At 41.1% G+C, this 16,223-nt stretch overlaps 3 non-coding genes across 3 annotated transcripts; 2 read left to right on the top strand and 1 right to left on the bottom strand.

Annotated features, from left to right (window-relative positions):
- Positions 1-3,560: 3,560 nt before the first annotated feature.
- On the bottom strand, positions 3,561-3,633 carry TRNAR-ACG (transfer RNA arginine (anticodon ACG)). Its single transcript has one exon. It is a non-coding gene; the product is annotated as a tRNA-Arg (tRNA).
- A 3,087-nt stretch (positions 3,634-6,720) lies between these two features.
- Positions 6,721-6,814, top strand: TRNAI-UAU (transfer RNA isoleucine (anticodon UAU)). The gene is made up of 2 exons: positions 6,721-6,758; positions 6,779-6,814. It is a non-coding gene; the product is annotated as a tRNA-Ile (tRNA).
- A 5,364-nt stretch (positions 6,815-12,178) lies between these two features.
- On the top strand, positions 12,179-12,260 carry TRNAS-GCU (transfer RNA serine (anticodon GCU)). The gene has a single exon. It is a non-coding gene; the product is annotated as a tRNA-Ser (tRNA).
- The last annotated feature ends 3,963 nt before the right edge of the window (positions 12,261-16,223 follow it).

Below are 16,223 nucleotides of genomic sequence, written 5' to 3'. Positions count from 1 at the left end.
TAAGAGATTTATGGAGATTATTTCATGTAGTCTAATTGAATTTTGGAAACAAAACTATTATCATAATGTTACCAAACCAAACTTGGGGCCAATGGCCCCAGTGCAGCACAGCCAGTCTGCTGACATCAGGTTGTGGTGAAGGAAAGTACAGCATTTATTGCAGGGTGCCAAGCAAGGAGAACTGGCTCAAAAGACGCAAACGCCCCAAAAGCTTTCAGAGAAGGGTTTTTAAACACAGTCTGAGGGAGACATTCACAGGATATATAATCAGCCAATGCGAAATTCCCTGATTAACTGATGGTGAGGTAACAGGGTGGTATTTCGGGAAACTCAATTATCAATTTTCTGGCTCTGACAAGTCTGGGATCTACACACTACTGGTCAGCATGCAGTCAACTTTTTCCATCTGGTGGGAGTTTTAGTATCTGCAAAATAACTGAAGGATATGGCTCAGAATATTATCCATAGCCCTTAAGGAGGAACTAAATGCTCTTGAGTTTGTTTTATGGCTAAACTATCAAGATTATTATTTGTCTTGTTTGACTGCTTTTCTTTGTGTCTTCATTTTCTCACTTCTCTGATTAAATTTTCTCTTTGAACTGGGGGAAGGCCTAGGATGCTAAAGCTTTTCTACAAACAAGAGGCAGGCAGGGGATACGGGGGATGGGGGTGGGGGGAAATCTGTCCCCGGGAAGACCCTGCAGGGTCCTGTTCGGTTTCAATAATTTGCACTTTCCAGATATAATGGAAGCTCAGAGAAGTTATGTTCTTAAGGTTCTAGAGCTGCTAAATGGCAAAGTCTAAATTGAGAACCAGATTATTAGATTGCAAAACATGAGCTCTTTCTCTACTCCAGCTCACGATATCTCTGTCAGTTCTTCTCCACAGTAGTCCATTCATCCACACACCAGCTATCCAATTCCCAATCTCCTCTGTACTGGCCTTTTGGGCTTAGGCTTCCAAGTCAACTTTGACTCATTCTCCTCCTTCAAACCCATATCCAATGACTTGCCAAATATTGAATGTTATTCTTGTGCAGCTCTTTTGAACCTGGCACTTCCTTTCCATTCATTTGGTACATAATTCACTGTGGAGCTGCACTTTGTCAGACACTGCAGTAGATTCTGGGGTTCTGAAGGGATCATACTACCCTGACCTCAAGAGATAGCAGAAAAAAAAACGTGGATGTGGGATGCTCAACTTCCAGATTCTCCAATTGAATCTCCAGGTATTTACAGCTAAGAAACTCTTTCTAAAATATGAGTTTCATGATACCATTCTTTTATTCTCTAACCATTCTTGGTTCCTTAATTCTAATATGATCTTGTCTCTCTCTCAATCACTGATCCTTGTTTCTACTTGCATTGTGATCTTGATCAATTAGATCCATTGGTTGATGGCATTGTTCAGTTCTTCAATCTCTTTGATGATTTTTTTTGTCTACTAGATCTATTAATTATTGAAAGAGAATGGTTTTGAAGCTCTATGGCCAGGAATTTTTAGGATTGTTGTGTCTTCTTGGTCAATTGACCCTTTATAATTGTGTAACATTCTTCATTACTGCTGGTAAATTTCTTTGCTTTGAAGTCTACTTTGGCTGATACCAATACATTCACTTAAGCTTTCTTTTGATTAGTGATTTCATGTTGTATCTTTTCCTATTCTCTCATTTTAAACCTACCTCTATCATTACATTTGAAGTGAGTTTCTTATGGCCACTGTTTATATTTAATCCATTCTGACAATTTGTGATTTTTAATTGATGTATTTAGACCATTTACCTTTAAGGTAATTATTGCGATTTTTGAATAGAGGTCTACCATTTTATAATTTGTTTTCTGTTTGTTTCCTCTCTTTTCATTCTTCTATTTTCCTCCTCCTTCAATTCTGTACCCTGTTGGAATGGTACTGAAATGCAAATTTAGTTACCGCCCAGCCTAAATTCATTTACCAGCAAACTTTGCTTGCAGAAAGTGTCCAAATACTTGCTCTAGGGATTTCCATATAAACACTTAAATTTTCACAGTGTATTTAGAATAAATGTTTTATAATTCAAGTGAAATGTGGAAACCTTATCATCATTTAGGCTCTTTTACCCTAACCCCTGCTCATCACACTGAGCAGATGACATCTGAACTTTCCAGCTGTAAAGTTTCATAGTGACCAAGGTTTCAAGTTGATAATAAAAAGAAGATAAAGTCTTCCAATCTTCCTAATGAATTTGAAGGGGGGAAAATACTGGAACGTGGTTTATTATTCACTTTTCTGGGAAACACTTGAGAGATCTGATTAGGGTGTTCGTTTACTTATGGTTCTGTTGGTTACAAGCCTGCGGTTAACAGCCATTACCTTGTCAGTAATCTGGATAACCTAAATAGCCATTACCTTGTTAGAAATCCCCGAAACAGAGTGAAGCATAACTACAAGGTGTGTGTGTGGGGGGGGGGCGGTGTCAGTACCAATGAGTTTGAAAGTAGGAAGGGAATGAGAATGCAAATTCGTAAAGACTTGTCTCCTACACGGCACACACAATTGCTATTAATAGTGGTTGTCATTGGCTCAGCAACCCGGGCAGTGGTATTGGTGGCGTCTGCCTTTTGACTCCAGAATTGTATCTCCTATTCCAAGCTTTTAAAGAAAAGGTTTGAGCTGGATTATCCTAAAAGGCCACAACTCAGCAGGGATGAAAGGAGCTGCTCTCCTTTTCTCTTCTTTCTTTTCTTTGCTTGTCTCCCGAATTCCATCAGCCGCCTCCCGCGCTCTTTCAACGTGGGTCTCAGTAGACAAGGATGGAAAAACTCTTCCATTTACTGCCCTTCTTCTGTCAGCGGACCCGGATGCTGTGCATCCTTGACCTTCACGAGAAGGTTCTTCTCGAGGGCAGAGACCACAGGGACTCCTCACCTTTGAGCCGCGAAGCTTGGGCTGCGCTTGATGCACGCTATGCGCGGCGTTGGATTGATGTTCTGCAGATACCTGCGGGGCAGGTAAACTTGCTGCTAGCTCTTCCCAGCAGATCCCAAACCCATCTCAGTCACTTCATAGACACAAGATCCACATCGTTCTCGTTTACTCTGTGAAGGTTTCATCTCTTACGAGCTGCTTCTCCTCACTCGTGGTTCCTTTAACACCTGACTGCTGATTCCCTCCTTACTTAACGTTTCTCTCTGTTGTTTATGACATCGCTGTAGTTTGTTTCGGTGTGAACTTGGACAGCTGAACACTGGAGAAACTTTAGCAGGATTCGTGGAGGATTCTATTCACACTAACTCTCAAGAGAGCACTGTGTTCTCAAGAGTCAAGTGTTCTGAAAAGGGAGAGTTTTTCATGCAAGACGGGTGGGTACAGAAGATTTGTGCAAGATTCTTGTCCTGTTCTTTTGTATATCTTTCCTAGTCCTGCCCCGCCACAGTCCCATCTTCCCTCCATTCTTCTCGGTTGTGTGGTGATCGAAGAATAACATCACAGGTTTTATAAGGACCTCCTCATAATAAAACAGCCTGAAGTGGTTTGTAAATAACTCAGTACACACCTTCCCCGAGAACAGGGAACAATAGCACCGAGCCAGCCAGGAGTCGAACCTGGAACCTTCTGATCCGTAGTCAGACGCGTTATCCATTGCGCCACTGGCCCTGCTTTCGCCAGTTTTCTTTAAACCATTATTAATTAGCCTTTACGAGGTTTTTTGCATTTTCATACCATCGAATTTCTGGATGTGGCTTGATGTGCACTGTCCTTCTGATTTGTCTGCCCTCTTCTCTCCCAGATGATACAATATAAAGATTCGCGGTCTACTTTGAAGCCTCATTATAGCAATAACCTGCCAGCCTCATGTCCTTGACCTCGTGGTGAGGGACCTGGAAGCAGCAAATGATGGAGTTTTTAGGGCTTTGCTAATGAAGGAAGGAAACCAGGAAACAGGGACCAGAGTAAACAAACGGAATAGGGGAAATACTCGCAAACCTAATCGAGTTATTAATTCTTCCCCAGTTTAGATGGTGTTCTTTCCTGTACTCCTAGGGTGCAGAACACACCCCTCATTTTGGCATTTATCACAGTGTTGTGAACAGCTGTTTGCTCAGCGGTCCTCCCCACTCTATTTTATATTCCTTAAGGGCAGCACGCTCGGTATCTACAATGACTAATCTTACATTAAAAGTCTGCATGCGAGAATGAAGAGTTGAGTGAGAAAAATGCCAGTGAGCAACAGGAAAACAATTTAATTTATGGTACACGTAGGCATCACGAGTCTGTGATTCCATGTTATCTCAACCCGGGTGTTTAATTGGAAGAGCAGTGGAGTGCCGTATACAGCAGCAGAATTCTAGTTTCCCGAATATAGGTTTGTGGCTCACAGTGTCTGTTTATGTGCTCAGGGGCTGAGGCTGGGCATGTGTCCATTAAGTCTAAAGCCAGCTACAATCAGACGGTAGGGCTGGGCTGGAGCTAGTGGCTGAGATGTAGGCTTTCTAAGTGAAGAGAATGTCTAGTCTGCTGATATAAAAGAAACAGCTTAGTGAACCAAGTGCGCACCAGACTGATATATTTAATACCACTTAGTGGTTGGCTTCGAGTTTTTCATGATACCAGTCATCAGGAGGACTTACAACACAATGCTTATAAAACTATAAGACACCTAGCCCAAAGATCCCTCCCCAATCAAGGAAACTTTCAGTAATAGCTCTACAACAATTCAAACAACAGCATTCAATTGGCTTAAACAAAGTGGATTTATTATCGCACTTAACAAGTCTGGAAGGTAGAGAGGCTACGTGCCTCGTTAACTCGGTGGCTCCATGATGTCATCAGGACCAAGTTTTTTTGAATCTTTGTGTTCTGTCATTCTCAATATATGGATCTCATACTCCAGCTGGTTTCCTCGCAGTACCTCAAACTCTCACAATATCAAGGTAAAGTCCAGAAAAAAAACCAGACTTCTTTACTGTATCTCTTATTGAGAACAATTTCTCTGATATGCTCCCCAGTGGATTTCCCCCACATTGGCTAAATTTGTATCATATATTCTCACCTAATCCAAGTACTGCCAAGAATGTGACCGCTGTGATTAATTAGATCAATCATAATTCTGCCTCAGGAGCTGAGAATTGGGCCCACCTCCTGCAAAGCCAAGGCAGTATAGAGAAGGTTATGTGAATAAAATCATGTTTCTGTTGGAAAGGAGGAATGGGGGCGCTGGTGTTGGTGACTGGTGGTGGAATAGGCAAGCAGTATTAGCTGCTATACCCTACACCATCCCCATGTTTGGAATAAAATGAAATACTTTTAAAAAGCATTTTTAAGAGCTCCATTCCTTACATTATTAACTCACATTAGACATATATAAATTTCCAGATCTAACCACCATAAAAGGCATTTGATATACAGCTTATATTCAGTATTTGTATTCAGAGCAAGTACATTAATTTTGCATGATGACATATTGACTTATAAATCAGAACTGTGTTAAGTTTGGCCATTAATAATGCCATACATCACCTATCTTCATGACTGCATAGTAAAATGACACTACAATTTCTGAATTTGGAGTGTCAGAGGCTAATACATGTATAATAGTGTAAAGATCTGAAGCTCAACCTTAAATAGTTCCAGGACAGGGCAGGAATCTTAAGTTCCTAACTCTGGAAATCAGTAGTTTATGCTACCTAAACTTGTCTGTAAGGTATATAACACTCACTGGTCCCAGGCTTATTTTTGCAGCTTTTTAAATAACAGTTGGCAGTTTAAGTTTATTTCTTCATCACAATCTGTTCATTTCCAGGATAAGCATAGTTTAACATTTTCTGTCTTAATGTTTACTCTCTATTCGTATCACTGTTCACGTAGAAGAAACTTGATATGGAAAAAAAAAAGAGCAGGCTTAGAGAGAGACTCTGCCTTTTGCTGGAATATGTGAATTTGGACAAATCACTTTACTTTTTAGTCACCCCACTACCTTATCTGCAAAATGGGATGATACTTACTTTGCAGGTTTGTGGTGAGATTAAATTACACAAAGCAGGTAAAGTCCTGGCAACTATTTAGGCTGTCAATAAAAAGTAGCCGTCATTGATAGCAATGTCCAACTGCTTCCCAATCTCTTCTAAAGCTTAATCTTGATAACTCAAAAAGCATATATTGAATATTCATTTACCAAGCAAAATGGGAAAATCTAAGGATTCACAGGTAAAGCTTAATCCAAATTCCTCAAAAAACTAACATCAAGTCGGAGAGACAAATCCAAATTCGTCATTACAATACAACGGGAGAAATGCTACTCCCGAAATAGGTGTGGCAGCAGCATGGAAGTACAGCAGTTAACTCTGGAAGGGAAGTCAGGGGAAGCTCTTCATGACATCGCATTTCAACTTAATCTTGAAGGAGAAACAAATTTGACTTTGTGAAGAAGGAGGAAATAAAGGGCCAGAGGGTTCCGCACTTGTATGACTAAAAGTCACAAAAGAGGAGGTCGGAGTCTCCCGAGTGTCTGCACTTTTCGCGGTCGTCTTGAAAGTATCCGCCCCCGTTTCCGCAGAGCACCCTCCGCGTCTTCAGGATTGGTGGCCGGGTGGGGTCTGCAGCTGACCACGGTCCGCCTTTGTGCGCAAGATGCAGTTGCGGGACTCCGGGAAGGATGGAGGCACTTGTACCTTTGCGACCGAAGAAAAACTGAATATTCCTGCATAGGCGATGTAATGGGTGACCGAAAAAAAAAATATAGGAGCTCCAGTGGCGCAATTGGACAGCGCGCGGTACTTATATGGCAGTATGTGTGCGAGTGATGCCGAGGTTGTGAGTTCAATCCTCACCTGGAGCAGTATTTTCCAATCGGAGATTAGCATCCCTTGAAGAGACCCTTTCCCCTTCGCTTTCCTGCCTACTATACCATCTTCGATGTGTTTCTTTGAATTTGTCCTATAGCGTTTATTCTTACCGCTCCCTTAGCGCCAATGAGCATCAAGCAATTACCGACTGAATGAATCTTTTGTGCTGCAGTGGGTTAGCTTCTCTAATTCTTTATCCCCACCTTGTCTTGCAAGCTGATCTCAAATAAAGAACATTTCCTGACACCCCCTCCACCACCCCGTCTCACTTTGCTCTTATGACTATCATTCCTCAGGGATCCCCTGGTGCGTACTTAGAAATCGCTAAGTAACTTCCCCTAGGTGATAAGCATTGAACTCCATTAGAGGGAATCAAAAGTGGGAACTTGCATGGAGTTCCTGCTTGATTAAAGCTCTGGTTTGGGAGGAAAATAAAATGCTGTTTTCTGAAAAGAGAGTCACCTGTAGTATTTTTCCCACATTTAATTTCACCCTGATGAACTAACCACCATGCAGCTTTTATCAACTGAGAAACAAAACCTGGCATCCTCAAATGATCCAACTGTCTGGGCCTGGAAAAGGATTAGTGATAATGAGGCCCAGAAACCAGAAATCTGTAGAACAACATTACAGGAAAAAGCATATTGTTGTGAGTGGTGTAGGTAGGAAGTAGGTAGTGATTTTGACTTAAAAATATGCTCCCCCTTCCACAATGACACAAGGAGTATGCCTGGTCATACGTCGTATCACATGCCTCCCTACTTCACCCCAAGAGGGTGAATTGAACTAAATAATTTAGAGTACTTTTCCTAGCTGCAAATATTATCCCATACTTGAAAGCATGTATGTCCCACCCAGGACAGGTCACAGAAGGTGCATGTAATAAAGCTGGGTCCAGAGAACTCTCTCTTGAGGTCTGGATTCCTAAATATGTCCTGCATGTACCAGGACATTGTCCAGTCACAGAGTCATCTCCCTGGGAAAGGTAGGGAGGTCCCATCCAGAAAAGCACCAGATAATAAAGTGGATACCTTATCACTTCATAGCTCCTGCTAAGCCACAAGAGTATCTTGGAAGCTGTCAAAGTATATATTTAGGTTATATGCAGTATTTTGTATCATACTAGACATTTTGTTTTATTTAATATGATTTTAATTCCTTAGATTTAAAAACTTAACCATTGCACCCATTGAAACATAAACTGAAGCACATTAAAATTTATAAGGGTTTATTTGAGCAAGCAGCCATTCAAATTAGGGAGTGCCAAACAAAAAGTGGTTAGGAGGCTCTGCAGGCAGAAGCTAGAGGCAAGACTTTTGTAGAGATGTCAGAAGCAAAGCAAAGCAATTATTTGATTGGCTATAGCTTAAGACTGCTTTATGTGGGAAAGCCTAGCTGGCTCATTGTGATAAGCTGTTCTTAAATTTCATTTTCTCAGATTCCAGTCTTGGTTTGCTTACCTAAGCTACCAAGGCATTTAGAGCCACCTCAGTCTAATGGTCTCCTTGTTTAATTACTTTAACAAAGCCCTACCAAATTGTGCTTTCCTTTTGCAGAATAGTATAAAAACATACAGTAAACATACATTGTAAACTTAGTAAGATAAAATTGGGCTTTATAAAATTAGAAACTTTCATGAAAAGAGTAAATATGGTGTCTCAGTTGGTTTGGGCTGCTATAACAGAAATACATAGACTGGATGGCTTGTAAAAAAAAAAACAACATTTATTTCTCACAGTGCTGGAGACTGGAAAGACCAAGATTAATACACCAGCTGATCAGGTGTCTGGTGAGAGCCTTCTGGTTTTGCTGACTTCCTACATAGTGGAAGGGGCACGCAAGCTCTCTGGGGCCTTTAAAAAATTTTTTTTATTGGGGTGTAGTTGATTTACAGTGTTGTGTTAGTTTCTGCTGTACAGTGAAATGAATCAGTTATACTCTGGGACCTTGTAAATGAAGGCACAAATACCATGCATGAAGGCTCTGCCCTCATTAGCTAATCATCTCCCAAAGACCTCACCTCCTAATACCATCACCCTGACCATTAGATTTTCAAAATATAAATTTTAGGGGGGCACAAATATTCAGACCGTAGCACCTAGAAAACAAAGTAGTTCTACTAATATATATTTTCAAATGCTTTTTTTTTTTGAGAAAAAAGAAAAATGTAGTCAGAGCATAATATAGTCATAAAATAATGAAAATGAGATATCTTAAAGTTTATATGATTCTGTCAAGGCTCCACTTAGGTTTCAATTCTAATCCTTAAAAGCTTCTATAATTACAGAGAATAAAATAAATATATGCACCACGGCCTTCTTTTTTTCCTCATTAAGTGTCATCACGTGCTCTGGATTTGTTCCCCACAACTGTGCCCTTGTCTTGGGTGTTGTAGGATGGTAAACAACCTCATAGAGAAAAAACATGAATGTTTTAACTACTTCCCTTTAACACATCCAATTATTCCTGGCTTTGAATCTGCCTCATAAGCCGCTGACCCAAAAACTGGAGAATGGGGGTATCGATCCCACTACCCCTCGCACGCAAAGCAAGTGCTCTTTCACTTGAGCTAATTCCCCTTCTCCTGGGAGCTGACGTCATCGATGTCTTCACTATATCCATATGTCTTTCAGGCCCTCTAGGATCCGTTGGTAATTTTATGCCCACCAAGGCCAAACTGTACGGAATGGAGTTGAGACAACTCATAAGCAGCCTCGTGCAGGAATCCCCGACCACCGAGCAAAGGAGAGTGAAAAACAGCTAGACCTGGAAGGTCGCTCTAGGAAAGCTCTAGCTTCGCCCTATTTTAACTTCCTGGACCTCTCCGCAGAGGAAGAGGAAGCCCTGAGCAGGACCACCAACTCATCACTTAGCTCTCTCCAAATGCTCTGCCTTCCTCTTTTGTAATAAAAGGAGGGCTATCACTGAATAGAGAAGTTTAGAGACTTCTGCAGGTGTAAAGAAGAGCAAAGCTCCAGCATAGCCTCACAGTCCAGGCTTTTCCATATGTGGCTTCTGAAAAAATATGAGCTACTCTCACACATTTTCCCCACAGAAGGTATTTTGACTTTCCCCAAATACATCGCTACCAAATACGGAATGCAGCCAGAGTGTGAGTGGAAGAGTGCAGGGGAGGCTGGTGAGAGAGGGCAGAGGTCTATCGCCAGGGTGTAGGTCATCGATAGTTATTAAAGGGTTTTAATCAGGCTTATAGTATGCTCAGGGTGCCAGTTTACTGTCTTGATGTCTGGGTAGACAGTGGGCTGGAGCTGGCATTCTGATTACTTAACCAGGAGACCGCTGACATCCACAGAGCACGGCCAGAGAGTGAGAAAACTCAGTCAGGTTTTGAGAGTTAAATCACCATGAGAATAGTTGGACTGGATGCCTAAAGAGGGAAGTGATGGATGAAGGCAATGAGGAGCAACTTTAGTCTTGATTTTAAAATGCAGGAGTGGAAGAGAGCGGCAGGGCAGACTATTAGGAAGGTAGTAGTCTTGAACTTGCAAGCTTATGTTACTCAAGCCTTGCACTTTTGTAGAAATCTACTGAGAATAATTTTGCTTCTTGTTTTACACATAGACCATCTCATTTTAAACAGTGAAATCTAGAAGCATTCCTACTTTGTAGACTCTTAATGGCAATAGAAAATAAATGGAAACACAAGTAATAGACAATAGCATCATAAACAAACAAACAAAAACTGTTGTTCTCTCCACAGCTGTTCCTGAAAATAGTGGCAGAATTGGCTGATTGAAAACTATTTATTCAACAAATTATACTGATAACTTCTAGAATTTTGAAGATGAATGAACGCCCTCTTTATCTATTAAAGATTCTTATTGAACAGATGAAAGGAAACACAAAGTAATATAATGCCTGAGATTAACCTCACAATAATATGGAAAACCAGTTTGGCAAAATGTTGATGATTGTTGAAGCATATGTGATGCGTACTTGGAGATACTTGACTCTTTCTTATTGTCACAATAATTTCTTTTGGGACTATGATTAGATATATGATAGAACTTCTCTCCTAGCCTTCATTTTTCATATTCCTCTTTCCTAATTTCCAACTACCTGTATCAGTGGATAGTATTTTATATAGTTCCCTCAAATCTAACTTCCAGTTTCCTAATTCTCCCTTCTGCTCTATCTAATCTGCCATCTAATAAATCTGTTTAAGTATATGTTTTCAGTGTTTTAATTTTCAAATTCCTCTTTAATAATTTCAAATACATGAGAGTTAATGTATTACTTTCCCAATGAGTCACCGTCCCTTCCTGTGAACGGCCTATTTTTAACAATTTTCCTGTTAATTATACTGTCCTTCCTTGTGAAAGTAATATAATTCCTTTACCCTTTGCTATCAGAACTGACAACAGATGATTCATATGATTGCTTTGTATGCCTCCTTGCCTTTGCTCAGGCCCTTTCCTCAGTTTGGGACAACCTCATTCTTCACCACCCCTAGAAAACTTGCTCGTCAAGACTCACCTTCAATGTTACCTTCTTTTCCTGGGCATTTATGATCAATCTGATTAGTCAGAATTAGTTCCTATTCTTGTTCGTTCATCTGTTCGTTGTGTTCATTCTTATGAAACAACGAGATGGAGCTGAACACTCTTTTTTCCCCTCTTTCTTCCTTCGAATTATTTTCTCGCTAGTGTTGAGTTTCTTGACGTTTTCAGTACCAGAACGCTTGGAAAACATAGTGAAAGTTGGACAAACTCTCCTTAGAAAACACACAGGTATCTGGTGGGGCGCGGGGGCCGTGGAGGAATCAGAATTCGTGGTTCCTCCGATGCGGATCACCCGGGAGGAGAGCCCCACGAAGTTAAATATTCTTCTCTATGCAATGTCACCCGAAAGTAGAAGCAGCAATAACACGGAATAGAAATTGAGCCCTATTCAGATCCGTCGTCTAATTTTCCAGCCTGTCTCATTAACCACGAATTAGGAGTCCACATTCGCCAGCTCCCCTGACAGCGACTCCAGTGGAACCGGCTCTGGGAACCTCTGCCCGGCCGCGCTTTCGGGCCGCGGGCCCAGGCTCGCCTGACGAGGGACGGTGACAGCAAACTGGCTCAGCCAGGGTTGGGAAGTGAAAGCCCAGGCAGATGTGTTTCTACCACGTCTCAACCTATTTTACGACTCCTGGGAAAGCTAAGCCCGTTTTTTTGCCCCCGTCGCAGCTTTTCCATCCCAGTTCTTTGTCCATTCGTGTGGAAGCCAGCCACCTCCACGTCTCCCAGACGTCTCTAAGCCGTCTCCTAAGCGTCTTTCTCTCCGGGATAGCCAGCGAGTTCCCTAGTATAAACTCTGAAATAAAGCACGCCAAAAGGTCACTATAAGTGGACGAGGTGGCCGAGTGGTTAAGGCGATGGATTGCTAATCCATTGTGCTCTGCACGCGTGGGTTCGAATCCCATCCTCGTCGGGTGTGCGCTTTTGGTGTGAAGAATTGGGGTGCGAGTGTTTTCGAAACTTTACTAGCATTTCCAGTTATGCTCTCTTTAAGTATTTGGTCAGTATTCTGAGTTTGGCCTAATGAGGTCTGCCTTCCTCTCCACTTTCTATGAGCTCTGTCATGTTTCCCTCCCCTCTGTAAGTGTGCACGCTCTTGCATTTAAGGTGCTGACTTCTTATAACAGGTTTTGCAGATTATTCTTCAACTCTACCATGACATATTGTTCTCTTGATATTTAACAGACTTCTTGAAGGAGCTTTTGTTTTCAAGCAACTCGTATCTAGGAGAATTAACTGTTAAGGGCTTTGAACTCTGTGGATCTTTTTAACAATCGACCAATTTTGTTTCCAAATTTTTTGTTTCTTTTTCTAACACCTCCACTTATACTTGAGTAAGCCAGATTCTTCAGTACAAAGGACAATCTAGTTTCACAATGATTTTAGTATTTTATATTTATATAACAATAGAGTATAGGTTATGTATGTATAAATGTCTGAGGTCTATCCAATTAGGAGAATGACTTGAGGATTTTTTCCCTCCTCAAATTTCAATTACATTATCTTACATAGTTTTTCCAATTACATTATATTCTCTTTTAAAATTATTATCTTAAAGATTATTTAGTAAAAATATTTTTCCAAACTCTTCCTTTTTGAAAAAAAAAGTAAAAACATTTTATTTTGGCAATTTTAAAACATATTGAAAATTAGACATAATGTGAAAAGTATCTGCAAACTCATCTCAGAGCTTCAGTTATCCCCTCTATTGCCTGGACCCGCCTATGAGTCTCCTCCTGGTCTGCTTTTCCCAATTCCTCTCTTTGGGAAATTAACCTCTCATCAGGAAACTGAAACTTGGCAGCCCCTCTTCCACATCCCCTAGAGCAGTTACCACCTACAAACTTCATTAGGCTTGCTTGCAAACCTACTTAGAGTCTTTGGTAATTTATGAAGAAGAGAAAAAGAAACTGCATTAATGGGAAAGGAAATCTGAATATATGACTCTTTGATGAAACACTTGGCTTCACAGAAGCAAGTGCTCTGTGGAAAGCCAATTTGAAGCAAACCTTTTTCTTTTAAATAAAAGTACTCCAGTGTATAGTATCATTTTTGGTGAAAATCATATCCAGGTTGTGGTTTATAGCAGTGCAATAAGGCAGTGTGTTTTTATACTTAAGGATGGTGGTTTCTGGCTGACTGCAATGCACCTTTCCAAACTTCTCATTTTTTTTTTAATCTTTCCTCCCTCATCTTCATACCCAAATGATTCTTTATCCTTGTCATTTCTCTCTACAAACATTTTTAATGCTTGTCCCAAAGAGTAACTGGAAGAGAACTTTATCTTACATTACTTAGCAACCCTGTATGATATATATTTTAACTCATTCACTCATTCTCACATTCACTCAATAATTACTTCTTCAAGGTGGAGAATTGGGCCCTGGTGATGATGGGATGAACCAAGTGCTCCTGCCCTCACCAATCTCAAGGGCTCTAAATCTAAACCTAAAACAAATCATTGGAAGTGTTAGGGGAAAAAAAAAAGAAAGAAAGACAAAGTGTTAGGAGGGTTTACAGAGGCATTGGAAGAGCAGGGGGATGGGTAATATTGGAAAGTATCCAAGGAGAGAACAAGTTGGCTTCTTTAAGGTAAGGAGAGCAAGGAAGGAAGGGGTGGAAGTAAGATTTGCTGAAGGTCATTTGAACCCTGAGAGGAAAATGTCCAACACATACGGGCTTTCTGAACATGGACCTACTGCTACCTCAGTGTCTTCCTTTACGACTCATAGACATTAATTTGAAGAACTGATTAAAACCCTCATCTTCCTGTGTTCTACATTTACCTGAGAAAAACCAGAAGCTTATAAAATATTCCCCTCTCTACAAGCCGCACGTGGTTCCTGCTTTTTACACTGCCTACACACTATGTTCTGTAACAGGAGGAGGTCAGTGTCCAACTCAGGTTCTGCTGCTCACTGCCAGAAAGGCTAATATTGGAGAGACAAGTGTTGGTGGAAAAGGAAAAGTTGCTTTATTCAGGAGGCCAGCAACCTGGGGAGATTGTGGACTCATGTCCTGAGACCATCTCAGGACAAAGGTTAAAGGACAAAGGTTTTAGAAGGGAGTGTCAGGGGTGCACAGGTGGGGGAACTAGGTGCCGAAGAGCACAGTCAGCTCTGATAATCATCTCGAAACTGGTCATGGGGTGGTCTGATCAGCATCCTCTGATGGTTTTATGTGCAATTAATCTTCTATTCCAAGTTCGGCCATCTTCCACCTCTTTAAGGCCAGTCCCTGGAATTCTTAAACAAGCAAGATTAATTCTCACCTAGTTAACTAGTCATTATCTAAGACATGTCAGGGTCAGCAAGAAAGGAAAACATATGTAAGTTAAAAAAATCCGTGCTGCTCAAGATAGAGCATCTTATGCTATGGCTACAGTTCTATAAAGAACCCACAACGCACCTACCACAAGAAGAGAAACTTTGGGGAACATGGGTATTGATCCTCCTGTTTCGTGCCCGCTGGCGTCTACCATTTGAACTATTCCTCCCGAGTACCAGTTGTATCCCTTAATTTCAGAGCGTTAGACGCCACGTCCCACCAGAACTTTCCAGGCAAACTCCCTCCCTTGGAAGCCTTTGCCTGACGTGGGTTCAGTCTCAGTACCATACAAACCCATCTGGACTTAAGGGGGCTTTAAGTCTTTAAAAAGGAGGGCTCGGCCAAGGCCAAGGCGACCCTTCATTGCTCAGCACTTAGCAAAGTGAAGGTGGCGGCGGGAAAGCTCTGATTCGCTAGTTTCAAGATCCTGAATTGTAAGGAGGAACAGAGAGCAAACAGGTTCCAGCTACGGAAGACCTTGCTGGTTACTTCCGGGCTAAATAGTGCTGCAGACCCCAAAGGCTCTATTTACAATTTACAATAATATTTATAATATTATAATATTTACAATTGTAGTTGTAGTGTGATTATGGCCAATGTGTCCGGAGGGTGGAGGCGGTGGCTCTGTGGCTTCCTGTCGCTTCTTCTTCCAGATCCTCAGTCTCCAGGAGACTCTGCTCCCCTGCCAGGTCAGACCCAAACTCCCCTGCCAGGTCCCGGCAGGCTTGGGAGAGCTGTAGAGCCCCCTCAATCCTCAGCCTTCCAGAATGTGGCCCTTGAGCCTTTATATTTAATATAAAAAATGTGAAACATACACTCAAATACAGAAGAATGTAATGACTTACGACGACCATGGGCCCATCCCTCAGCAACCATCAGTAACATAATGGCAGTCCTTTTCAAGTATCCTGTCTCTTTTTTCCCTACCATGCTAGAATATTTTAAAGTAAATTCAGGATATTATTTTATTCCAGAGTAAACACTTCAGGATACATTGCTAATACATACTACAAAATAATACAATGCCAATATCACACCCAACAATTATACTAATTCTTTAATAACACCTAATATGAAGCAGACCTTCAGTAATCTTTGTAACTATATTGTTGTTATTAGTAGCAGTAGTCATATGATTTATTTGAAACAAGACTCCAGAAAGATCCAACACTGTGTTCTTTTCAATTGTCTCTTAAGTCTCTTCAACAAGTGTCTGTAAAATTTTCACTCCTCTTTTTAAATTTCATATCATTTACTTTTTTCTGAAACCAGGACTGTTGTGCAACAGAACTTTTGACATCTGAATATTATTCATTCCCATGGTGTCATTACATATGCTGTCATCCCCCATATTTCCTGTAACTTCAAAACTAGATGTATAAATGTGATTGGATTCAGTGTGATGCTTTGGTTTGGGTCAGGCCCAGACATGAAGGAGGCAGATTTTCCATTAGCGGCTTATGAAATAGGTGATCTAGTTATGATCAACATGACTATGGCAGTTCAGGATGCTCTTTGGAAACATGAAAATCCTGGAACAGGTTTTAGA

The sequence above is a fragment of the Lagenorhynchus albirostris genome, chromosome 10 (assembly GCF_949774975.1).
Source record: "Lagenorhynchus albirostris chromosome 10, mLagAlb1.1, whole genome shotgun sequence".
Lineage (NCBI taxonomy): Eukaryota > Metazoa > Chordata > Mammalia > Artiodactyla > Delphinidae > Lagenorhynchus > Lagenorhynchus albirostris.
The sequence above is the reverse complement of the archived record's forward strand: the minus strand, read 5'-3'. Positions and strand labels throughout refer to the sequence as shown.